This window comes from Pelodiscus sinensis, chromosome 4 (assembly GCF_049634645.1).
Source record: "Pelodiscus sinensis isolate JC-2024 chromosome 4, ASM4963464v1, whole genome shotgun sequence".
Taxonomy (NCBI): domain Eukaryota; kingdom Metazoa; phylum Chordata; order Testudines; family Trionychidae; genus Pelodiscus; species Pelodiscus sinensis.
Window position 1 is genome coordinate 68777930 of NC_134714.1, and position 26037 is coordinate 68803966.

Consider the following 26037-nt stretch of genomic DNA (forward strand, 5'->3'; position numbering starts at 1 on the left):
TATTCAGTGTTCCCTTATATGAAATCGGGATTGTTTTACACAGCATTTTGTCTGTTACAGTTCAGCAAGAAAAGAAAGGAAAAGAAACAAAAAGAAGTCTCATTTAATTTAAAGTAATAGAACACTGAGTTTTTGGAGGGTATAGTAGTGGCAAAGTAAATTCAGCCAAAGCACTGCTGAACAGCTCCTAGAAGAGCAGCAAAATTATGTTTTCTTTGCTTCATTTGATGCAATTAGTTGAAAACTGCTTTGATTTATTAATTTTCTTTTTCCATTGACGTAAAAAAGGAAGAAAGAAAGAAAACAAAGGGAGATAAAGTGTGCTCAGAGCTGCTATTCAAGGCAAAAAGCATGGCAGTGCTAGGTTCTTACTAATGCCTGTTCCATTTGTGCTGTTTACACATGCATATACTGTACAAGTTAAATAAAAGCTAAAAAGACCACCAGCTGTTGATTGGAGCTCTGCCCTTACTTACATGTTAATGACCAGGCTCAATTCAATTCCCGGGTCTCCTTTCTGTCTCCCTTCACCAGAGGTGGCTAGGAGTGCTACGCTAGCATTATATTTAAGGCACCTATTTGAAGTGCCTCATGGCTACAGTGACCCTTCCAGCTGGCATAGTAGCAGTATTGATACACTGTAAGGGCATATGTGACAGGGTCTGCCCACCCCACACTGCACAGGAGGGGAGCAAGCACGCCTATTGGGTTGTATACGCCCCTCCTCCGCGGGCCTGCTGGGCATGCTCCCAGGGAAGCCTAGGTATAAAAGCCCGCAAAGCAGCTCGGTATGGGCTGACCTCCGGAGAGGAAGGAGCTCAGTCTGGGGAATAGTTATTGTGAAATAGCAGCACCGGAGCATCTACACTAATGCTATTCAAAATAACTATTTCGAACTAAGCGTTATTCCCCAAGAAAAGCAGGAGTAGAGATTTCAAAAGACCATGCTTGGTAGTGTGGACACTCCACATATAAATTCAACCTAAGGGGAGTTATTTCAAAATAACACCCTAATGTAGACCAGGGCTAAAAGTAGTGTCTGTCCAGTCTTTCACAACAGAAAAGGGCATCCCCAGCACTCCAGAGTTACATGGTACCTAGATGGGGAAGAAAGAATTTTTTCCGAAGTGAAATATAACCTTACAAATAATGTTATATTTTGTGTTAAAAAACAACAAAAAAGTTTTGTAAAGTATCACATTTTTCTTCAATTTTTTTGTTTTAGCATGATTAATATATCCTGCATTAATACCATATTTTTCCGAAGTGAAATATAACCTTACAAATAATGTTATATTTTGTGTTAAAAAACAACAAAAAAGTTTTGTAAAGTATCACATTTTTCTTCAATTTTTTTGTTTCAGCATGATTAATATATCCTGCATTAATACCATAAACACAGTTTAAGCAAACAGAAATCTGTTCTTTACATGGTAAGAAAGGTTCAGTTCATCCATTGCTTATGTAAACCAAGCCTATAATATAGTCATGAATGTTTAAGAAATGACAGATTATCCCTTCCATTAATAATCAGACCTGATTCTGAAGACTGTGGTATTATCACAGAAAGATAAAAAGTCACTTTGATTAGAGAAAAATATTTGTTTTTCTCATTTCAGAGTATTTCTCTGTTTTACTTGATTTTGGATCATACCACCACAAGGTATAAGCATCTGGACTGCATATTTATATCTAGGGAGATGAACTCTATAAATGTAACCTCTCTATATGGATGTAAAAATAATTAGTCAATATTTCAGTCATGGGTTTCAATGAATGGTCCAAAAAAAATGGGTGGAAGTGAATAAAAATAAAGTCATCTGAGAAATTATTAATAATGAAGTTACTGTATATTTTCCCTTTTCCCCACATGCTCCCTGGGCTGTATGACTGTAGCCTTGTAAATAATATTAATAGAATGAATCATCTTTAATTTATCAAATGTAACAATCAGCTTAGATCTGATCTATGCTTACTTCATTAAAAATTGACTAAGTTTTGTGAGAGATACATAAACATGCAAATAACTTTAGTTCTTTGTTTTATACAACTTTAGAACTAAGCCCCAAATTTTTCAGTTTAAGAAGTCTTAGGGAAAATATGTTGGCAAAATAGTATACTTCTATTTTATATGCTTTTATAAACAAGGTTTTCACACCTACCAACTGCAACTATAGTTGTTTTAAAAAAATCATCATCTTTGGCCTCAGTAGAATAGAAAAAAGTTTCATTTATAGGTGCTTTAGGTATATAACAGAAAACACCGGAAAACACATCACACAATGTGTGCATAAAGACCATATGTTGTTACTTGTTTCTATAGAGAGTTGGAGAGGCAATAGGAAAGGTAACAATATTTTCACAAAAAAATAAAAATATTTTAAATGAAAACCAGTGAGAGTATGGAGAAAAAAAATCTCTCTAAGAACTCAAGATATAGTATAACTGGGGACAAGATAGTCCAGGGAATGGATAATGGACTATGTGACTGTCACCACTAGTTCACTGGTTCAAAGCCAGCCAACGCCAACGTGGGTAATGACTGTAAATTGTAACTACCTCAAGACTTCAGTGTTAGTTCACACTGTGAGCAAGATAACAGAATGAAAGCCATTTAACTAACTGGTCAGACCAAAAAAAAAAAAAAAAAAAGACCTACACACACCCCTCTAGGATGCAAAGCAGTGCAGTATTGGAAATGTAAAACATACTTCTAGATTTTTTTCAACTTTTGTGGCTATTGTCTGAAAAGTGACCATGTAAAAATAGGATCTTCTTAATCAATAAATCTGTTCTCCAGATGAATTCAAGACCCATTTGTTTTATCTGGTCTATGAAGAGAGGTAAGTGGACTGAAGTACAAACCAACCCATTGATATTTGATTATATAGTACTGCTGGTAGCAAGGAGGAGTTGGTTGTATTGTGCTTTCTTTGTGCAAAAAATAATTGGAAGGATTTTCAGAGTTTGTGTATTCATCCATTTATTCTAGATCTAGATATTATAACTACTTTATTAATTATTATTTGAATTTCTGTAGCACCTAGTCCGGACCCCCACTGCACTAGATATTCTATAAACACAGAACAAAGAAACTTCAGTGGCTAAAATTATTTTTTGCTATTCTTTTCTTCTCCTAGTCCTAACATAGCTACAGGCTGATAAAATGGATTCTCTTCTGGCTGATGTATAATTAACATAATCATAGAACACTAGAACTGGAAGGGATCTCGAGAGATCATCAAGTCCAGTGCCCTGCCCTCATGGCAGGACCAAGCATGGTCTGTATCATCCCTGATAGATGTTGGTCTAACCTGCTCTTAAGTATCTCCAGAGATGTAGATTCCACAACCTCCCTAGGCAATTTATTCCAGTGTTTAACCACTCTGACAATTAGGAAGTTTCTCCTAATGTCCAACCTAAACCTCCTTTGCTGCAGCTTAAGCCCATTGCTTCTTGTCCTATCCTCAGAAGCCAAGAACAACAATTCCCACCCCCCATCCCTGTGACACCCTTTTAGATACCTGAAAACCGCTATCATGTCCCCACTCAGTCTTCTCTTTTCCAAACTAAACAAGCCCAATTCCTTCAGCCTTCCCTCATAGCTCATGTTTTCTAGACCTTTAATCATTTTTTTTGTTCTTATCTGGACCTTCTCCAATTTCTCCACATCGTTCTTTAAATATGGTGCCCAGAACTGAGGCCTAATCAGCACAGAGTAGAGCAGAAGAAGGACTTCTCATGTCTTGCTCACAACACTCCTGTTTATGCATCCCAGAATCAGGTTTGCTTTTTTTGCAAGTGTCACATTGTTGACTCATATTTAGCTTGTGGTCCACTATGACCCCTAGATCCCTTTCTGCCATACTCCTTCCTATACAGTCACTTCACATTCTATATGTGTGAAACTGATTGTTTTTTCCCCTAAGTGGAGTACTTTGCATTTCTCCTTATTAAACTTTATCCTATTTACCTCAGACCATTTTTTAGTTTATCCATATCATTTTGAATTATGACCCTATCCTCCAAAGCAGTTGCAACCCCTCCCAACTTGGTACCATCTTCAAACTTAATAAGCGTACTCTCTATGCTATCATATAAATCATTGATAAAGATATTGAACAGAACCAGTCCCAAAACAGACCCCCGAGGAACCCTACTTGTTATGCCCTTCCACCATGAACATAACCCATTAATAACCATTCTCAGAGAGTAGTTAGTTATCCAGCCAGTTATGCACCCACCTTAAGTTGTATTTTCCTAGTTTATTAAGAAGGTCATACGATACCATATTAAATTCCTTACTAAAGTCTAGGTATACCACGTCCACTGCTTCTCCCTTATCCACAAGACTTGTTATCCTATCAAAGAAAGCTATGAGATTAGTTTGACATGATTTGTTCTTTACAAATCCATGGTGGCTGTTACCTAGCACTTTATTTTCTTCTAGATGTTAGCAGATGAATTCCTTAGTTACCCTGCTTCATTGTGCTTCCTGGCACAGAAGTTAAACGGACTGGTCTGTAGTTTCCTGGGTTGTCCTTATTTCCCTTTTTATAGATGGGCACTATGTTTGCCCTTTTCCAGTCTTATGGAATCTCTCATGATTTCCATGATTTTTCAAAGATGATAGCTAAAGGCGCAGATACCTCCTCTATCAGTTCCTTGAGTATTCTAGGATGCATTTCATCAGGCCCTGGTGATTTTTTGACAGAGCCTGTACTCCTCAAAAAACAAGGAGTACAGGATCTGTCAAAAAAATCAGCCCGCTGTCAGAAGAACCGTGTCTAAACCGCGGTTTCAGTTTCAAAATGGCGCTTGTTCGAAACAGCACCAGAACGTGATTATGCAAATGACGTGCGGGATATTTAAATCCCCGCTTCTTTTGCACTTTTGAGATGTTTTATTTACATCCCTCTGCTGACAGGGGGGGTGTAGTGTAGACCTAGCCCAAGTGTGCACATTTTAAATATAGAAGGCAACACCTCCCCCCTTTTTCCCCACCTATCCTTCCTGAGTAAGCTGTACCCTTCTATACCAATATTCCTGAGTAAGCTGTACCTTTCTGTACCAACAGAGTGGGGCAAAAAGAAGGAAACATAATTATTAAGTCCTGATCTACACTAGACTTTATTTTGAAATAACCCCCCTTAGGTAGAATTTACATTATAAGCGGAGCATCCACACTAACACTCCCACTATTTTGAAATAAGGGGGCGCTTATTTCAAAATCAGTACTCCTGCTTAACTTGGGGAATAAAGCTAATTTCAAAATAGTTATTTGAACTAATTACTCCCCAATGCTTCCTTGAGACTCTAAGTAAAGGGAGCTCATCCACATTACCAGAGCCTGCCTCAGACTAATTTCAAGGCTTCCCCGCAGTGGAGACACGTTATTTTAACTTTATAAAATCTGGAGTTAAGTCAAATTTAGCTATTTCTAAATAGTTTCCTAGGGTAGACGTCACCTAAGAATTCAGACTGCAGAATCTTTAGTGGTGATGACAGTGATAGCAATGCAGAAAAATCCTAGTTTGACTTTCAAATCCTAGGTTGAAGTACAAGGCAGGCAGTGAGAAAAAGCCTCAGGGAAACAGTATATTTGTCTTTTCAAGGAATCCATTTCAACCTTTGAGCCTCTTGATGCTATTTTAGAATTATTTTTCTGAGTAGAAGAGCATTTTAATAGCTGCTCTCAACAGCATCTCAGCACAGGTTTCACTCATTCTGGGAAGGGGCAAAATTACAATTTTAATTATGATCTGTGAGCTTCTCATTTAGAGGGACCACCACTAGTAATCAGAACATTTTGTTCTGCTTAGATTATTCAACCCACAGAGACTCTGCTTGCCTAGAAGGGTGCTAGCTTTGATGTCAGATTTTGACTTGTGGACGTACATTCACTCAGGAGTGGATTGAGACCACTAACTTATTCACATAGGCCATTTTTCTGACATTAGCCACAAAGCAATCAAAAGTAAAAGTGAAAAATCTAGAAGCATATTTTTAGATCTGACACATTGAACTGTTTTGCATTCTCTACAGTGTTTGGTCTGACCTGTTGCCTAAAGGAGCTTCATTCTGGTTCTCTCACACACCCTGAGCCAACAATATTTGACATTTTGGTTTTGGTACGACTATAGAACAGAGTTTCTCAAAGTAGTCTGCAAAATCACTTTGAGAAACCTGCTAACTGGTCATTCCAGTGTGTTTACTTACTGGCTCCATGGCCACAGAGAATCTGGGAATGATTTCCCTGCCTCTGATAAAATTTGCCCCAAATCTGGATACTGAAATCTTTTGGTTCTCAGTTACCCCTCAGATATATTTCCACAATGTGTTATCTCCTTCAGTAGTCACATATTTATGAGCTTTCCTGGAGAAATCTACCTCAGCATTTATTTCTGTTCCCCCTCCCCCACCCCGTGAGCTATACCCCAATATGAAATCTCAGGTGTGGTAGCTGTTTCCTGCATGTTCGCTTTCCCATCCAAACACGTGGTTCCTGCATTTATATCCTTTCTTTAAAAAACCCATCCACCCGCCCCAATCATTTTTCTAGGATGAAAAAGCACAGTCTTCTGGTCTAAGCTGGTCGCTGACAACCAGAAACTCTCAGGGACCTCAGACTACATCGGAGAAGGATTTCCAGTGGTCTTCAACAAGCCACTTTGTCTCGTTTGCCCATCAGTAACAATAGCGATAATAGTATCGATCCATCTCACAGAGGTATTTAAAGGAATGTTAGAACTTGTCTACACTACCACATTTTGTCAGCAAGACTGCAGAAAGAGGGCCTAACCTAGAGGATGAAATTATTAATAAATAGGTGAGCTAGACAAAGAGCTCTCAGCAGAGTCATCTGGTAGGGCAGGGAGCCAAGAATTGTTCTTCACTCCTGAAGTACATAGCCAGGCTCAGCAATCTCTCTCCAGGGTGCAGGAAGCAGGAGAGGAGACACAGGGTAAGTGGCTGTGGCTTGTGGAGTATATAACTAGGTGCGGAGTATAGAAAAGTGGAAGGCTGGCTGTGTATGTGAGAGCTAGACATTTCCCTGTGTAGCTAATCAATATGGCCAAACAGGGTGTTGATGGACACTGAGATCTCAATGGAATCCTCCAGAGAGGTCTCCAGGAAAGTTTCAATCCTCTGCCACAGGTTCCAGGTCATGCGGATTTGTTCCTTCCTCCATTGCAGGACACTGTCCCATGCCATTCTGCAATCACTTGTGCAGAGACCAAAGCAACACATAGGTGAGCTGCATATAGAGCAGGGCAAAAGCTGCAAGCATGCAGTAGTAGTACCCTGGTTCGCCTGCTTTACCTTAAACAGTAAGATCGGAGGAGAGGAAGGTGACAGACTTGCTGGGACCCTGGGCAAGGTGGGGAGGGTGGTTGGCTCCACGCTCCCAGAAGGAGCAGGGCCTTGGGAGGAAGGGGCAAGGCTGGGGGCAGCATGCCCTTGGTGCCACCTGGAGCATGCTGCTTGGTGGACCGGAATCAATTTAAGAAGGCCTAGGGCTCCATCTATGACCCCTGGGCTCTTTGAATCACCGGGCCTTAAGGCAACTGCCCCTTCCCCCTCCCCTCCCCCCCATCAGTAGGCCTGAGTGAGAGGTTTGCTAGAGTGATCCCCACTTGTAGAAAAGTGGGCTAATGTTAGAATGAGTTCCTTGCAAAGCCGCACTGCAAGCCCTGCAAAGACTGTATTTTTATTTGTTCATGAGTGCGCACACACACATACACACTCACCATGCTTTGGGTGCTTTCAGAGATGTGTGCATAGCAAGGGTCCGTGAGAAAGTGACTAGCATGTTACAAAAGGTGCTTATCAGTGAAGCATATCAATGCTTGTCAGACTAACACGGCTACCCCTCTGATACTTGATATCAATGCTGTGATTGAATTTAACAATCCCTCATGTATGCATTATCCACGTGTGCTTCTGCAGATGTGTCTGAAATATACCACACACATCCCTGAAACCATCTCCAGTAGGTAAGAAATAGGGCAAATTGCAGTAAAAACAACATGTTCAGTGATGTGCTATAGTGCTCCTCTACAGAGGAAAGGGATGAAAGGTGTGCTGGGAAGCCAAAAGGCAGGACAGAAGAGATAATCAAGTATTTCCTAGGGATGTAACAGACTCCTCCATTTTCCCTTCACGCCACCTCCTTTTACAAGTTTAACAAGGATAGCTGGATGTACACACAGTTGTGAGGTTTTGCCCTTTCCAAGCTCCTCCTTTACTAGCAATGTGTTTGGTGAGCATCACAGAGTTTACTCTTGAACAATAAAGTCAATGGTTTATAATGGTAATTAGTTTTTATTTTGTGTTCCACAAATTCACATAGCAATCATTTCAATTCTAAGTACAGGCTTCTTAATCATTATTTTGCTTGGATGTGTGGCCCCAAATATTTACATGGGATACACCAGAGAAGCAACTCCAAAAACAAATACATGTTACTGCCCTTCATTGTCAATATGCTTCCTCAAAGCCTTTCTGATGTCAATTGTAGCCCTCTGAGTGCCTCTGAAAGCCATAACATCTAGCTGCTCAGACTCTACATCTGCACTCTGTCTCAGCACTCCACCCCCGAGCAAATACTTCACACAGGTTATGCAAAATGCAGCCCAATGTATAACCATAGGAATATTATTCTCTCTGAGGTCAAACCTGCCATAAAGGCACCTCCTTTAATTTGTCAAAATTACATTTGATTGCAATGCAGTACATACACAGCCTGTTAAAATGCTCCTTAGTGCTTCCCAGGTGCTACGTATGTCTATAGGGGTAAGCTGGGTCTCCCAGAATAACTATGGGCATTTTCATATCCCCACAGTCTTCTTGTGATCTGAAAACAGTCTCCACTTGCAGACTTCTGTATGGGACACTGTCCCTGAAGATACATACAGCATGCACCTTTCCAGACCACCCCACAAGTCCTGATCCACAAGCAACTTCAACACCATGAAGAAATATCTCTTCTTATTGCCTTACTCTATTGCAAGGTGGCTTGGTGCTAATATTGGAATGTGGATGCTATCTATTTCTCCACCACAGATAGGGAAGTCCAGCTCTGTGAAGTTACCCACTATTTCATGCACATTTACCATGGCCCTCTGTAACATGATGATATTTATTGCCCTGGCCATTTTCAATAATATGTCCCCAACGGTCCAGTTTCCCATTCTAAACTGATTTGCAACTAACTTGTAACAGGCTTCCAGACACCAATCAGCACATGGTTCTTTACTGAGACAGCAGATATCCTGGTACGCTTGCCCTGCATGTTTGGGACCAGCTGTGCACACAGCTCCAGAAAGGTTACTTTATGCATCCTAACATTCTGTAGCCACTGCTCTTCATCCTGCACCTGCATCACGATGCAATCCCACAAATCAGTGCTGGTTTCCCCATGCCCAAAGTCTATCCTATGCAGCTGTACTTTGAATGCCAAAAACAATGCTAAGTTGCTGCTAGCCATATCACACAGACTGTCAGGTGCCTGAGAGTCCTCATCTGTCAGTAACTTCACAATTAACTGTGCTGCCATGCATGATGCTTTGTGATATTTAACCATAGGTGTGCGCAGCACATTCCATTAGGGTGTGCACCCTAAGAATTTTTTTAAAATGTACTTTGATCCCCCCCATTAGCCACACCCCGACCCCTGTTAACCACGCCTCTGGCCCCCATTAGCCACGCCTCTGGAGGTAACCCTCTCCAGGCAAGATGGGCACATGACCAAAAGTGTTGTGAGACCTCCCTACCCCCAAGGACTTTTCCCACCATCCTCATACCAATAGGGATTAGTTTGGCCCCCACCAATCCCCTCCCCCATGCAACTATCCTGCAATTGCATTAACCCAATGTGTGTGACATTAATGCAGAGGTGGAGAGGCTGGGGGGGGGGGGGGAAGAGTTCAGTCTAAAAGTTTCCTCCCATGAGCAGAATGAATTTTGTGTTGTGCACCAGTACTGAGTTCATGTGGCTTGTTTGGATGCGCCATTGTGGCACTCAAGTTATTAATAAATATCTACCTTTCCCCTCTGCTGCCATGTCTCCTCCCCTTCCTCCATCAACTCCCCTGGTGCCTGCTGTCCCCCAACCCCTCACCCTCCTCTGCTGTCCTGACTCCTGCCCTTCTCACTGCCCTCAGCCTTCCTGAGACCTGCCCCCTCTCCCCCAGCCCTTCTCTCCCCCGTGCCCACTCCTCCAGTAGCCCCACTCTGATCATGTGAGCTACCCCTCCTCATCCCTTCATTTAATACCCCCCTCACCTCTCTCCTCTAGTGCTGGTCCCTCCCCTGCAGGTGTCTGCCCTTTTGCTTCACCCCCAGAATCCTCTGGCACCTATACCTTCCCTGCACCCTCCTGGTGCCTCCCCCTTCCCTCACTGCCCCTGCCTCCTTTGCCCTTTTTTCCCCCTGATGCCCATCCCCTCACCACCCTCTGCCCCCATTCCCCTCATGCCCCTGTGCCCTCACACATGACTTGCTCCAACCCCATCTTCCTCATTCCTACCCCTTCTGTCAAGCCTTCTCCCAGCACTTCCCCCTCCAATCTCCAATGCCCTTACCCTCTCCTCTTCCAGCATCACCCTATCCCCGCTCCCACTGACACCTCCCCTCCTGCCCTTCTCCTCATTGTCTCCACTTCGCCCCCTCGCATTTGTCTCTCCTCTACCCTGCCCCTTTGGTGCCTTCCCCTTTCTTCCTCCTCCACCCTCCCCCACCGCAAAAGCCCCTTCCTCTCCCACCCCTTCCATACCTTCAGCTTCTGCCTTACAGCTTGCAGGGCTGGAGTCAGAGCCAGCCCAAGCTGCAGGGCCGGGGAGGGGCACCCCCAGGGCGCCACGCGGTGCTGCTGGGCCAGGCGCTACCGGGACAAGCGGGGGCGCCCCTGGGGCACCATGTGGTGCTGTAGGGCATGGCCCAGGCTGCAAAAATGGCTCGGGCCGCCCTCTGTAGTCGGGCCACAGCTGCTTTTGGAGCTGGGCCACTGAGTTTTAAAGTTCCTGGTGTTTTCCCTCTCACCTGTTGCGCAGCATTTGAGGACATCCCACATGCGCTCTCTCTGCCCCACAGTGCCCAGTAGATGGCTGCAGGGAATTTAAAGTGAGGGGCTGTGGCGCTCCATCACAAATCCCCTTCTTCCTCCAGCAGCTGCTGGCTGGCCTTACACATTAGGGTGTGCCTTGGCACACCCCTCACACATGCCTATGTACTTAACAGAGCATTGGTGACAAATGTAGGATCCATCCCTTCTTACTGCAGATGCTGGAGCGCATAGCAAAGAATGACAGTTGAATAAATGGCACAAAAGGATACCAGAAGCCAATGGAGATCTGGGACAGAAAGCAATGCATGATGGGATATCCCAAGATGCGCTGTGCTCCATTCTACCTTCCCACAATGCCTAATGACAGTGCATTGCACATGCTATCAGTGATTGGTGATCCTAATGTGGACATGATCTGTCAACAAAGGGAGCAAGTATGAACCCTCTCTGGTGATTATTTTGTTGTCGATTTGTCCATGTTGCCAGGAGTTTCATCAACAAAACTTTGTAGAGTAGACAAAGCCCTTATTGATGGTGTGGTTTGAAGGTAAAAAATTCTAAATGTTACAACTGTTATTCATAGGTTCCCTGTCTCTCTCATCTGGCAGGAAATCAGATTACTTGGTGATTGTGATTCCTTATTTTTATTTATTTAGAATATTTTTATCCCGCATCTCTATTTAAAATATTCGAGGCAGCTTACAAAATTAAGATTTTTTTTTTGCTTAAAGATGACAGACCATTTTTCTTCCATAAGAAAACTGCATCTCGTTTTGAAGATAGACAGACAATTCTGTTTCTAAATGAAACATAACAATGTGCAGTTATTTGTAGATATTTTCAGATGTTTTCAGAGTTGGGTGTTAAACATTTTACATGTGTAGACATGAAGTTAGTTGCCCAAGGTCTCATACCAAATAGAACCATGTCTCCTGATAACCCAGACTCCTTCTCTAATCACTAGTCCATAGTCTCCTTCTACAGAAAGGAAAGTATACACCATATTTATTATTTCTGAACCTCTAACATATGCTAGAAACATCAGACTCTCAAACGGAGACATACCCATCTCAAAAACTTTAAGTTTAAATCTGATTTAACAAGTGAGTGTAGTAAACAAACGAAGTGTGTGGGGAGGGGAACAGAGCGAGGTGGTGTGGGGAAAGGACAGGTATTGAACACACACACAGATCACAACTCAGCTAACCAATTAGATTTTTTTCCTGATATTCAGCCTATTTTTAAAATTGGCATTAATACGCCCAATTTGTCCATAAGTGTTTTACCTTCCAACAAAGAGTGTCACCGTGGGAAGACTAACACCAAAAATCTTATCATCAAGAATAGCCATAGAAAATGTAATAGTGAAAATACATTAAAAGTTTTAACTAATATAAGTGTCAGAACTACAGGAATTCAGAAATGCAAAAGAACAAAAACAATCCCACCTTAAAATTCATCTGAACTTGTGATCCCAAACTAAGGTAGGATTTATAAAGAATTATCAGTCATCGGCGAGGAGATTCACCAAGGAGCTATAAAGCTGCACACAGTTACTTTGCAATTAAGCCAATTCACTGGCCAAACCCTTCCCTTTCGGGTGAGGAAATGAGTAACCATTCTAGTGCTCTATGGACTGGGGGAAGGGGATGAAGAGAATTTTATCTCCATTCCCAGAAAGAAATCCCACTTTACAAAGACAGTTTACTTTGGCACTACACAGTGACTCAAGATCTGGTCCACTAAATGCAGTGATAAGGGGAAAAAATACATTTTGTCTCCCACTTCAGTCTGGGGATGAGATTCTCTTGTTCTCTTCTCCACAATAAAAAATGCTAATTGTGATTTACAAAAGAGACTAACACTGATTTTTCTGTTACACTGGTCACATAAGCAAGAGTTTGAAAACTGCTAGAAAAAGATTAATTTATAAAAGAAATGTGGAGATCAAAAATGCAGTGCTGAAATTCTAACATGCTGATCAGAAAGCAAAAAAAAAAAAAACTAATACAGTAAGATTCCAAACCCAAAGTCACTCAGTTTAAACTCCCTGTGCTGAACAGGGTTTCATTAAATAAATAGTCTTAAAGTAAGCTTAATATAAAATGGCATGATAGTCTGCCGCAGTAGTGGACTGGTTATTATACAATCTCACATCAAACTCCTCAAGGTGCTCAGAGTTCTTACAAGTCACTCCTTTTTCAAGAAAATTGATTGCCAATACCACAAATTTAGTTTTCTACCCAAAAAGTACAATTGTTGTTGTTGGGGTTTTTGTTTGTTTGAGGTTTTGTTTTGGGTTTAAAAAAAAAAAAAAAGATTTAGGCCTACACCATGCCCCAATCTACTTGCCCCAATCAGAATTCCATGCATGGATTATGACCATTGTGATAAGATATTATTGAGTTGCACTTTTATAGCCCCTTTTACCTCAGGAGCCCACATCTCTTACAACATGAATGAATTAGTACACCTAAGATGAAGACAGGCATTATTATTCCCAGTTTTACAGAAGGCTGAACTAAGAGGCTAAATTACCTGCCCAAAGTCATAAAATCAGCAACAGAGCAATGAATTGAGCATGGGGACCTGCTTCCAGGCCATTAGTTAATATTCCCTCATCATCTATGGCCCTGGGCACGTAGCTTATTGCATCTACCATTACTCAGATCAGGGGTGGGGAACCTCCAGCCCACAAGTCAGATACAGCCTCTTGCTTAATTTGATCTGGCCCATGGCAAGTCTCCATGCCACAGGCCAGAAGTCCCATGTCTCAATGGCCCCATGCAGGGCTGAAGCGTGAGTACCAGTACCCTGAGCCTGTTCCCACTGCAGGCGGGGCTGGATTAAAACAGGGCCTTTAGGGGCTGTAGCCCCTAAGATATCTAATAGCTCTCAAAAGCTAATAGCCTCAGTGCTCCAGAAAAAATAATCTAGCCCTGACTACAGGTGAACTGAGTGAGGGTTTTTTTGGTTGTTGTTTATAGCTTGTGTTTGGCCCCCAACTGATTTTTCTGTAAGTCAATGGTCCCCTGACAGAAAAAAAAAATGATTCCCTACTCCTGACTTAGATATTTGTACTAGTCAGTTTTCCCCAGTGAGTAAGACATTGCAGCTACCTTCAGAGGCCTCCAAATTCAAACTACAAAGAAATGGGAGAAACACCCTTTACATTTGTCATTGTTTGTAATGTCTTTTCTGGCTAGAGAGCTCATCGATGAGTAATTAGTGATTATTCTTTATTATTCTATACTCCTAGCCCCAGTTTCAAGTGGGACAAGCACACTGCCTTTAAGTTGTTCTGCTATTGTTGAGTCCAGAAGCAGAAGAACAGGACAGTAGTTTCCTACATAGCAGTGAAGAGCAGAGCATTGTTTCTAAACTCTCAGGACTCCCAAAAGTCAAAATGTTACGGCTCAATTTAACTTACACATATTTGATAATATTAATTGCCACTGAGAGGCTCAAAAAGTAATAATAAAATCAGATACAAACACAATTGGGCCACAGCAGCCTTTCCATACACTTGAGAACCAAGGAGAAAATTACTGCTTAGCTTTTCTTTCTTGCTGTTCCTCACAAACTACAAGAGCAGAAATCAGTTTCCTCTCCAGTCACCAAAGAATCGCAGCTCACTATTGCCAACTGCACCTTTGAAAAGTTGTGGCAAGTCTATATGGGTATGTCTACACTACCCTCCTAGTTCGAACTAGGAGGGTAATGTATGCATACCGCACTTGCTAATGAAGCCCGGGATTTGAATTTCCCGGGCTTCATTAGCATAAGCGGGGAGCCGCCATTTTTAAATCCCCGCTGCTTCGAACCCCGTGCAGCGCGGCTACACGGGGCTCGAACTAGGTAGTTCAGACTAGGGTGCCTATTCCGAACTACCGGTACACCTCGTTTCACGAGGAGTAACGGTAGTTCGGAATAGGCACCTAGTCCGAACTACCTAGTTTGAGCCCCGTGTAGCCGCGCTGCACGGGGTTCGAAGCAGCGGGGATTTAAAAATGGCGGCTCCCCGCTTATGCTAATGAAGCCCGGGAAATTCAAATCCCGGGCTTCATTAGCAAGTGCGGTATGCATACATTACCCCACTAGTTCGAACTAGCGGGGTAGTGTAGACATACCCTTAGACTTTGAAAGGAAAACAAAATCAAATACATAGTGAAGAATTCTACTGTATGTGGTGAAATCACCACAACCACCACTGTAATGCAGCCTCTTTCATTGTGGAAGTCAGCAGCTATTTGACAATACACCACAATACTACACAATAGTTTACAACTGGAGCTGAGGACACTATATCAAGTTTAAACTGTAGAGGAAATGTTGAGTAGGCAGAATGCAATAATCTGGACTGAGAGAAGGGGGGGGGGGAAGAGAGAGAGAGAGAGAGAAGATGGGTTAGATAATACCTTTTACTGGAATAATTTATGTAGGAAACACAAGCTTTCAAGCCACACAGAGCTCTTCTTCAAGTCACAACACTAGAACAGCACTGCAAACCATCATTCGAATTGGAATTTGGGACCAGAGGTATTTTCAAAGGTGCCTAAACACATATATATGTATGTGGATAAATCTCTGTAACATTTCCGTATAACCATGTATCATTCTCATATAACTTTGTATTAAGAGACTTTATATATACATATCTTGCTCTTTTAGATATATCTTTATGTTAAGATTTCTTATAGAATCCTTATATTAAGAGAAACCTTATATCCAGTCTTTTCCATAGAAACTTTGTATCAAGCTCTTTATGCTATAGGTCTTAGGAATCCACAGAAGCCCGGCTCCACCCCTCCCCCCCAAGTCACCTGGCCAGTGCAGTTAGGGGGAGCAACTATTGGTAACGAGATGGAGTGTGCTTGTGTGTGTGTGTGAGTGAATGAGGAGTGCATGAGTGTAATGTATCATATGCATATGATAAAGTATTGATTGATCTATGTATCTTCAATAAATGTGGCATATTGCTTTATCCCTCTGAAAAATGACCCCGGGTCCTTCTTTTAAGCACAACATGTATGTGTGTGCCTAGTGTGGTTTTCAAAAGCAGATTAGGTGTCTAACACCCATCCCATCATAACCAGCAGAGTTAGCACTTAAATGAGATAGGTGCCCTTTGAAAAAAAATCTCATTGGGTACTTATCTGCATCTTCAAATCTGCATCTAAAAATCTGGCCCTGGGTCACTCACATCTCTTCTTTTGTATATCTGGTGGTTTACATACCTCCAGTATAAACAGCACCGTGGAATCTTTAGTGACAACATGTGGTTCAGATGTCAATTTTACATCTGATCTGACATTTCAAGCAGTAAAGTGACAATTTACATCATGTTGGTTCGATACTGATTTGAACAGACAGAAGCCTGATGAATTAACAGTGTGATTCCCTAGAGAACTAGGAGTTTCTTTTGCAGACCTTCCATTCAAATGCAGACCAGGCCTCACCATGATAAGTCAAAAGAGATGAAAAAATAATACCACAAGATGGTATCCAAAATAATGCATTTAAAAACCAATTACAAAAATCCTATAAACGATTTGCATTATTTCTGTTGCTAAAGCAAGATAGAATAATATTAAACTTATAATAATCCACTGGTGCTTGTTACAGCAAATCTACTCAAATAGTCCCCATGACTATCTAACCAGAGTGTCTTACCAGAAATGTCAAGACAAAGGCAAGCACAGATCAAACTGTCTCTGGTGGTAAGAAGGGAGGAAGTAACTATGTTCCTCTGTTTTATAACATTGGTAAGGAATGACGAACCCTAGTTCAGACATCACTCTTGTTAGATAAGTCTGTCACTGCTGTTTTTAGTGAATGTATCATGGCAGACATCAGATTTTATATCAAACCCTGTCTCAGTGAAATGGACAAGATTGTTCTGAGCCAGATTCTTTAAGATAGTGATCATCTTTCTTAAAGTGCAGGAGAAGATCATCTCCACGGAATGGAGTCATAAACAACCACAAAGTAATTACAACATGACAACTTGAGAATGCACTGTAAAGATGGAATTGTGACATGACAACATCATTAATCAATTTTAAATGGATGATTTAATATCACAACAAACTATGTCAAGTTGCCCTACTGAGTCTCTTTATGACTTCATTTGGCACAGTACTTTTTCTTTCTTTTCCATCTACTAGCCCACTGCAGTCTTTGGGAGAGTACTTCCTTCTTTTCTTCCCTGCCTAGATGCTGAAAGAGACTTTGATGGATTCTGGCAGTTCTGAACCACACATTCAATTTTGCTCATGCTGCCTTGCACACATTAAGCAATGCAGAGAGCATTCCTGTGAAGAGCACCCTGTTCACTTTCATCAGACTTGTGGGCTACTCCAGAAATACATGCAGTACCCTGAAGAGCCTCCTCTGCCTGCAGAGAGAAGGGGTGAGGATCACTCCTTTGTGGGGACATGGTTTCGCCCTGGTCTCCAGGGCTACTTGGATGAAAACAGTTTGCAGTACCATCACCATTATAGTAATGATCAGCCACAAATTGAGGGCAAGCAGTGTCCATAATAATGATGCTAATGATTATAATTGCACAGATGCATATTGCTTTTCCTGAAATAGCTTTAAGAGGGCAATGAGAAAATTATTGAGGTGGCTTAACTGGGGCTTTTAAACTCACACTGAAGTACGTGAAAATTGTTACTGTCTCACACACAAGTTCATGATCTTTGCAACATTTGAAAACTGGGATGGGGCATTTGGGAACTTTAAATTCTATCATAATTGCATACACTAACATTTACCATTAATTATTCTAATAAAATCAGTGCATTAGACCAGACAGTATTTCATGCAAAAATAAAGTCAATATTGCCAGGTTCCACACAGTTTCTTCCTCAGTTACTATAGAGATTCAAGCAATTTCCATTTATTGTTCTGTGCCTGTAGTGATATGCCCCTAGGTAAATAATTGTTCTTCAAGCATTGGACCCTGTTTAAGAGAACTGTCCAAGCTGATTTTGAAGGGTATCTATGAAATGTATTTAAAAATCAGCTGGGAAATAAATTATTGCACTTAATAAAAAAACAGCAGAAGATTTGATCATTGTTTTGATATCCAAAAATCAGTATACCTGTGGTATACTGTAAAACCAGGGGATGGGAGAAATGAGGGAGAGAAGCATCTGCAGTCCCTTAAACAAATCACAACTACAATCTTGGAATGCTAATGAGCTTTGTATCCTCTTAAAACTCTCAATGCTCTAATTTACAGCTAGCATCTTTTGGTCAGAGAGGTGCAACTTGGTCTTTTATTAAGCGCTTTTCACGCACAAGGATCTCAAAGCACTCTGCAAACTGCGCACTCAAGCATTCACACACACACGCACGCGCAGCACTGAGCACCACATCACAATTGAGGAGAGAAGATTTGCAATGTGATCCTATTTACAGAGAGTTTCCTACTATGCCCAGCAGCACTCACCAGAAACTACTGAAATAAATAAAACCAACAAGAAGCAATTGACTTGCAGGCATGGCAGGAGCCTTAGGATGGGTCTACACTGCAGGACTTAACTTGAAATAAGCTACTCAAATTGAGCTACCTCAATTGCGTATCTTATTTCAAAATAGGGAGTGTCCCACAGCACTTATTTCGAAATAGAGCACTCTTCCTCCAACTTCCCTTACTCCTCATACAATGAGGGTTACCCAAGTCAGAGTAAGAAGTCCTCCAGCTTGACAGTATTTTGACACTATGGCTGTGTCCAGACTCAGGGGTTTTTTCGAAAAAAGTAGCCTTTTTTCGAAAAAACTTCACCTGCATCTAGACTGCAGCCGCGTTCTTTCGAAATTAAATCGAAAGAACACGGCTTTTCTTTCGACAGCAGTAAACCTCATTTCATGAGGAAGAACGCCTTTTTTTGAAAGTGCTCTTTCGAAAAAAAAGGCGTGCTTGAAAGCAAACAGGGCTTTTTAGAAAGAGAGCATCCAGACTCACTTGCTGCTTTCTTTCGAAAAAGCAGCTTGCTTTTTCGAAAGTTCCGCGTGCAGTCTAGTCGAAAGTATCTTTCGAAAAAGCCTCTTTTGAAAGAGGCTTGCAGTCTAGACATAGCCGTAGGGTACGGATAGACTATAGCGCATGTTGCATACCTTTTTCTGATTCTTTTGTTGGAAGAGGCTTTTCCAACATTTGGCCAGTCTAGACTGGGCCAAATGTGGGGGGAAAAAACCCTCTTTCAGAAGCCCCCTTATTCCTCATGGAAGGAGGCTTCCGAAAGAGTGTGTTTGCTCTTCCACAAAAAAAAGCAGAAAAGCAAAGGTGTTCCCTGGGCAAGAAACAGGGAATCCCGGAAAAACTGTGTAGTCTAGTAATACTCCATTTTGAAATAACTGCCGAACTAAATTACTTCGGAATACTGTAGCAGGGTAGCCGTACTTTCACAGCCATCCAGAAGCATCCAGCTAGTCTGCCGCATACAGGTTGTAATAAAGGCATTTTCCTAGCAAGCCGTCCTCTAGCCAGGTTTACTCGTGAGCAGCCAGGCTGGCTTCTGAGGGGACAAGTACGGGCTCTTTGGGCTGTTATTTCGGAGCGGCCCGACGTCCGGAGACGGGACAGTGTATTGTCACTCATCCGAACTTCGGCACACGCCCCTTACAGACCGGGTATCTGTGACGCTTTTGCTGACTGTGCAGCCGATTCCCTACTCTTCCCGGGTGACATCACAATCGGTTACCGTAGCCAGCATCACAGAGGAGAATGGCTTTGCGCGGAGAACAAGGCGCAGCTGATCTCTTGAGAGCAACGATCTTGGCTTCAAGGAAACGGCATTTGTCATTAAGCAGGGAAACACAATTATAGCTACAGGCAACTGCCTCAGCAAAACTGTCCCCGAAAAGAGTGTCGTTCCGTAGTGTCCCTAGGGGGCATCTTTTGGCTTAGAGCCACCTCCTGGCTGCTTGTGTCCCCCTCCCTAGGCAGTGCCCCGTTTCATATACTCCTAGCCCAGAGAGCTTTGCTGCGAGCTGTCATGTGGCATGACAACCTGTCTTCTCAGACACAAGGCAACGGTGCTTGTGTCGGGTCCCAGTGACGTGGGTTCAGTGAGCATTGCGGGGACTGAAGGAGGCAGGTGACACACAGGGATGCACATTTGCATTTTACACACAGGCCAGCGCGCGCGCCATCTCCTCCCTCCTTCCCCGCTCTGCAGGAGCGGACGTGGCATTTCTCGCCCACCGCCCCGTGGCTCTGAGTGGGGTCGGCTGGCGGGGAGCTAGGGGGTGGCTCCCACGCACCACAGGTCTCGGTGTTCGCTGTCATGAGGCGCTTAGCACGGGCAGGGGCGGGTTACTCGCTGTCGTCACAAAAGAGACAAAACTTTCAGCAGGGGTGCTGGGCGGAGAAGCCTCCCGCTCGGGGATCTCCCAGGGAAGCCGATAGTCCTCCAGCCCGCCCGCCACTAACCAACATCAAAGCGCCTTCCCCTTCCCACCCGCCTTAGTCCACTCCCATATCCCTCCCCAGAGCTCCTGTCGGCGGGAAACTTCTGAAACGCCCGCCTGAGGAGCTGAGCTGCGCCCGGGCTCTCCCGCTACCCACTGTGGTTTGCCCTTCAGCCACATGGGCTTCCTTTTCCCGGGGAAACGTGCTCACCCAGAGCATCCCCTCGCCCTGGGAGCGAGCCAATGCCCCCGCCGTGCAGACCGACCTGCTGCCGCTCCCCACCAGAGCTTTCGCTGCCGCGCTTAGGCTGAGCCTCCTCGTAGTTTTGACAGCCAGCACCGTGGAGACGCGAGTAAAGTACCGCTCAACTCCCACCTTCCTTCATTGATAAATGCGAGTGAAGCTACACAGCAGGAGACCCACACACCAAAGTCCCCGCGTTGGAAGCTGAGTGACCCCCGCTGGCTTTTCTTCAAAGCGATTTTTTCCCATCCTGCTTAATATAGACAGAAGCCTCCCCCCCCCCCCTTTGGAACAAGTCCTTCTCCAAGCCGTCTGCGTGCATTCACAAATACCAGCCTCAACGAAACCCACAACACAACCGCATTTTAGCAGCACTCCGGGGAGCAGAGTTACCTAGAGCTCGTTCATGCCAGCTAACCAGTCCGTTCACTTATACTTTCTTCCACCATTTGATCTGAGGAAGTGGGTCTGGCCCACGAAAGCTCATCATCTAATAAACCATCTTGTTAGTCTTTAAAGTGCTACATTGTCCTGCATTTTGCTTCAACTACCCCAGACTAACACGGCTACATTTCTATCACTACGCACACACACACACACACACACACAGTCGCCTTACCTGTCCTCAGACACACACCCAGATCATGCAACCCACCTTGGGAGAGAAAAAGGGTAATACATTGTCTTCAGCCTATAATCAGAACTCCCTCCCCCCAAAACACACACACACCCCAAAAGGGTTTCTGAAAACACTGAGCCCAACCAACATGCTTTGACTCTCAATCGGTTTTGTGGACAGAGCTGGACTGTTGATTTTAAAGCGCTCGCTCTCTCTTTAAACAAACAAAACATCCCCGACATGTATAACATCATCGGCCCATCGGGAAAGCTGTGTGCAACCACTCCAATTACCTTAGCAACCAAAGAAGTGCTGAATTCCCCTTTCTGCTTTTTAATTTCTCCTCAGGGACGGGGAAGAGCCTGGTTCATGGCAAAACAGGAGGAAAAAATAATGAATGAGAGAGCCTTGCAGTTTCTGGGGCTCTTTCCCCCCTGCTCTTTCAAAATGTCTTGTTCTTCTCCGTGTCCCCGGCTGCAGAAGAGTCAGGCTTTGGGGTGCAGTCAGAGGAGATGGAAATAGGAAGGCTGCTGCTGAAGAGCCATTGACAAGACTCTCTCCCCCCTCTCCAGCCACTGAATCTTTCTGCCTGATTTTTCTGTCCTCCTCCGGCTCTCTCTCAGCGCACCACTCGCACTCCGGTGTCTCAGAGAGTGGAAACCGCACACACACAGCTGTGGGAGCCCTGTGCTACACTGAGAGAAGAAACGGGGATGGGGGAGGAGAAGCTGATTCAAGGAAAAGATTTGTCCGTTGCAAACGATTGCAACAGCAGCGCCTGCTGTAGGGAGGAGCGAGGATCTACAGCCTCATTCCGTGCACCTGATAGGCAATAAGGGATAATGGAAGCAGGAACTGGGTTAGGAGATCACGCAAAGCACCTTAAGCCCTCTGCAACAACAGCAGATCCCCGTTCAGTTGGGTCCCACTACAGCTGCTCTCCACTTTTAGAAAAGATCTTCCTGGGAAGAGGTTGGTCAGGAATTTGTTTTGGGATGAGCTTCCCCGCCCACCCCAAACTATATGTTCTCCTGGAATATGGCAATAAGTTCCCTGCCTCCGGCTGTTCCTCCGGGTTTTTTTTCCTGCGTGTTTAACTGTTTAATAACTATTACTATGAGGCGGCATTATTTACCTTCGTTCACCAGCTTTGAGCTCTTTATGGGACTCCTTCCCTTGCATCGGGGGGGGGGGGGGGGGAATCACACAAAAGTACTGGGGAGATGCACAAGTCGGGTGGCAAAGTGAAGAACTAATGCAGAGTGCATGCATCAAGCTAGTAGTAAATCCTGTAGGTCCCTCAGATAACTTAGCAGATTTTCACAAATTATTGTGAATTATTTATTATTATAGCAGTGCTTCAAAACATTGGGAGTCTAACGAGACCATTTGCAGAGGGACAGGCTGAGCGCAATAACTACTGATGATGTAGCTCTTCCAAACAGAGCTACCTCTACGGGTGTGAAGCCTAATCAGTCAAAATTTCCTATAAAACTCAAAATCTCAAAAAATTCCTGTAAAACGTAAAAGCACACTACAGTACCGAACAGAAATGGGAAATAGGACTGGAACCTGCCAAGTGAGATGCCTCTGCTGGGAGAGTGAGAACAGGCAGAAGAAAAAACTTAATTTTTTTTCTGTGAAATGTTGTGTTGGAGCTTCATGCTACCTTCAAAGCTTGCTGTTCCCCGCTTATAATGAATACCAAATGGATTTTTTTCGTTTAGGATGCTGGACGTAAGAGTTCTCAGTTCCTGGACTAACTAAACAGTGTATGTGAGATTTAACGTCCTATACAGGGTCTTCCTGAGTCCGGACCTAAATAGTGTTGTATTGTACTGACATAGAACTCTGGGGAGATCACGTAAGGAGAGGCTCACAGCAGCCAAGTTTTCTGCAGCTTCAGGTTGCACACTTGTCGAGCATATCTATTTGTTCGATACACCATGCATGTCCAAGCAATGATAAGGCTGGAACATGGATCTGTAGAAACCTTGGCAGATGTGAGTGGATGCTGTGTGGTAAGAGAATATTAGGACTAATATGCAGTAACTCCGCTGCTGCTACCTGCTCCAGGCTGCACCTTCCCTTTTTCTCTGCCTGGGAGTAGGACCAGCAAGAGATAAAACAGACAGGGCATCTGGTTGCCTGCAGATCAGGCACCATAGTGACTCCCAGCGGTTGCAACAAGCAACTGCAAGTCAAAAATCTGAGCCAAGAAGCATGGATGACTGGACAGCCACAGCATCTAATAAACCATCTTGTTAGTCTTTAAAGTGCTACATTGTCCTGCATTTTGCTTCAGCTACCCCAGACTAACACGGCTACGTTTCTATCACTATTGGACAGCCACAGGCATTGGTGTTATGAGAAATGCATCACACTTAATCATAGAAGCCACCGTGGGGCGGGGGAGAGAATTCACAAACCAGTTATGGCCACATTCCCACCTCCCTGCCCTATACAAACCTCTCTCCTGCATCGGCCACCCCTTTCCCCCCCCCCCCCCCAATAGATGGTAAAGCAAAGCAGTTTGAAATAGGTGTGAGGAAAGAGGATACATACTGAAGGACCCAAGTAAAGGGCTTCCCACAGGTCCCCAGTTTTACTTGAACCTGAATTGCTGATGACTGATGCTATTGAAGGTCCCTAAGACTAGTAAGGAGGAAACCACTCTGCCCTCAGAGCCTCCCCATCTCTGGGGGATGTTATTGGGAAACCAAACTTCTCTGCCCTCTTCCCAATAGAGAGACCCCCTGATTCTTTGACCCTCTTGCTTCTTTTCATGGCACTGAATGTAAGGAAATGATATTGTAAGGACAATGATATTTCATGTACTCATAGTGATTAATTCTTCTCTCTCGTGACACCATTCATCTCAGGAACTCAAAGATCTTTACTGACAATGTGCCACGGAGTGCCCTTTTGAGGGCTTTCCTACAGAGAGGCTTGGAAACTGAGTTTTTCATAGATTATTCTTCCAGGACAGAAATTGGTGAAGACTGATAAGAGTTTGCATCCCTTCTCCCAGAGGGGAATGACATGTGGTTTAGCACACTAGGCTCACAGATGACCCTAAGATCCATAAACATCTCAGAACACCCCAGGGGTTAAAGGCTTTGGGGCCAATCTGTTAGCAGTGTAAGTCACAAGACAGCCATGTGACTCCATACAAGTACATATAGCAAAAAAAATTCAGAAGTTACAAGTATGGATTTTCACACATACTACCATCACCTTTGTCCAAATTCCTTACCTTCTTCACAGAGAGGCTGCCATTTACTTTCACAAAGCATATCTTCTCGAGGGAAGAAAAGCCATACCTTAACTATCCTCTGGCACATACCAGGGCATAATGGAATAAAATACTATCTTATCGTAATGGAGTTACACAGACACACATCAATTTAGATTCACCACATTATATAAAACAGTAAAACAAGTTTATTACCTACAAAAATAGATTATAAGTGGGTATTAATAAAGCTAAAACAATTACTAGTATCTATTTAAGAAACTCTCTTAGCTGCAAAACAAACTCTTTCACCATATGGTCTAGGAGCCTTAGGACACATCTACACAGCAGGGTTAAAGCATAAACAAGCTACACAACTTGAGCTACATCAACTGCGTAGTTTAAGTTGAATAGCAAAATCTTTTGCGCAAAAGGACTTTTGCCCGAACGGGAGCAGCATAGCATTTCCGCAAGAAGCACTGATTTCTTATATGAGATCGTCAGTGTTCTTGTGGAAATTCAAGTGGACAGTGTAGACAGCCGGCAAGTTTTTCCACAAAAGCAGCTGCTTTTGCGGAAAAACTTGCCAGTCTAGACACAGCCTATGAGTTTTTAAATGATACTTTACAAGGCATATTTTGTGCACAGATTATTACAATAGTATGAAGGGTATGAATACAGATTTGTATTCAATTATATCCACCTCACTAAAAGATCTTAAATTGCAAAACAACTGTGTACCGGTATCCATACTCCATCCTTATCTTACCACAATTCCTGTTTTAACACTATTTTTTCCACAGTATTCAAAACAACCAGTTGCATTTGACAAACTTAACAGATCATTGTGGAACCAGATTGCAGTGTCATATTTTTGTTCCTTACAAGCTGCAGTTGCCCAGCTGTACTGGCTTAATGACCAAGACTCACCTTCCCAGCCTACAGCTATGTGATAGTTTATGTTGTTGTTACCATTATTCTCAGTCTCGTTTTTTCTTGAAAATTTAACTTTTTAACTGATGCTTGGAGGATAAAAACAATTTTTAAAGCAACTGCCAAGGAGCAGTGACTGATGTGTACATGGAGGAATTTTAATACAATACATTTGTCATACATATTTTAGATTCTGATTGTATTGTCACTCAACTTTTGTGCTTTATCTTAGCCTGTAGCTGTAGAAGCAGAAGGATTATAAGAACAGAGACAGCACTGAGAAATGTAAAAGGCATAAAAAGCTATTCAAAATACACAAGTTAACACTGAAACCCCTCAGGGTGCATAAAATGGGCACCTGTGATGAATGGGCAGGGTACTACCTTTTTGTGAACATTCCAGCCATTCGGTTAAGTAAATTGCCTGTATGAGTTAAAACAATACAGGCAGTCCCCGGGTTACATACAAGATAGGGACTGTAGGTTTGTTCTTAAGTTGAATCTGTATGTAAGTCG

General features: G+C 43.1%; 1 protein-coding gene across 2 annotated transcripts in view; it reads right to left on the reverse strand.

The window, feature by feature from the left end:
• RGS6 (regulator of G protein signaling 6) overlaps positions 1 to 26037 on the reverse strand; it is a 505151-nt gene that overhangs the window by 461416 nt on the left and 17698 nt on the right. The window contains exon 1 of one of the 2 annotated variants that reach the window (XM_075927284.1): positions 21648 to 22268. The exons of the other annotated variant lie outside the window; for it this stretch is intronic. The gene's annotated coding sequence lies outside the window, so the exon portion shown is untranslated. Of the gene's footprint in view, positions 1 to 21647; positions 22269 to 26037 lie in introns of those variants that run through there. 2 annotated transcript variants of the gene reach the window in all.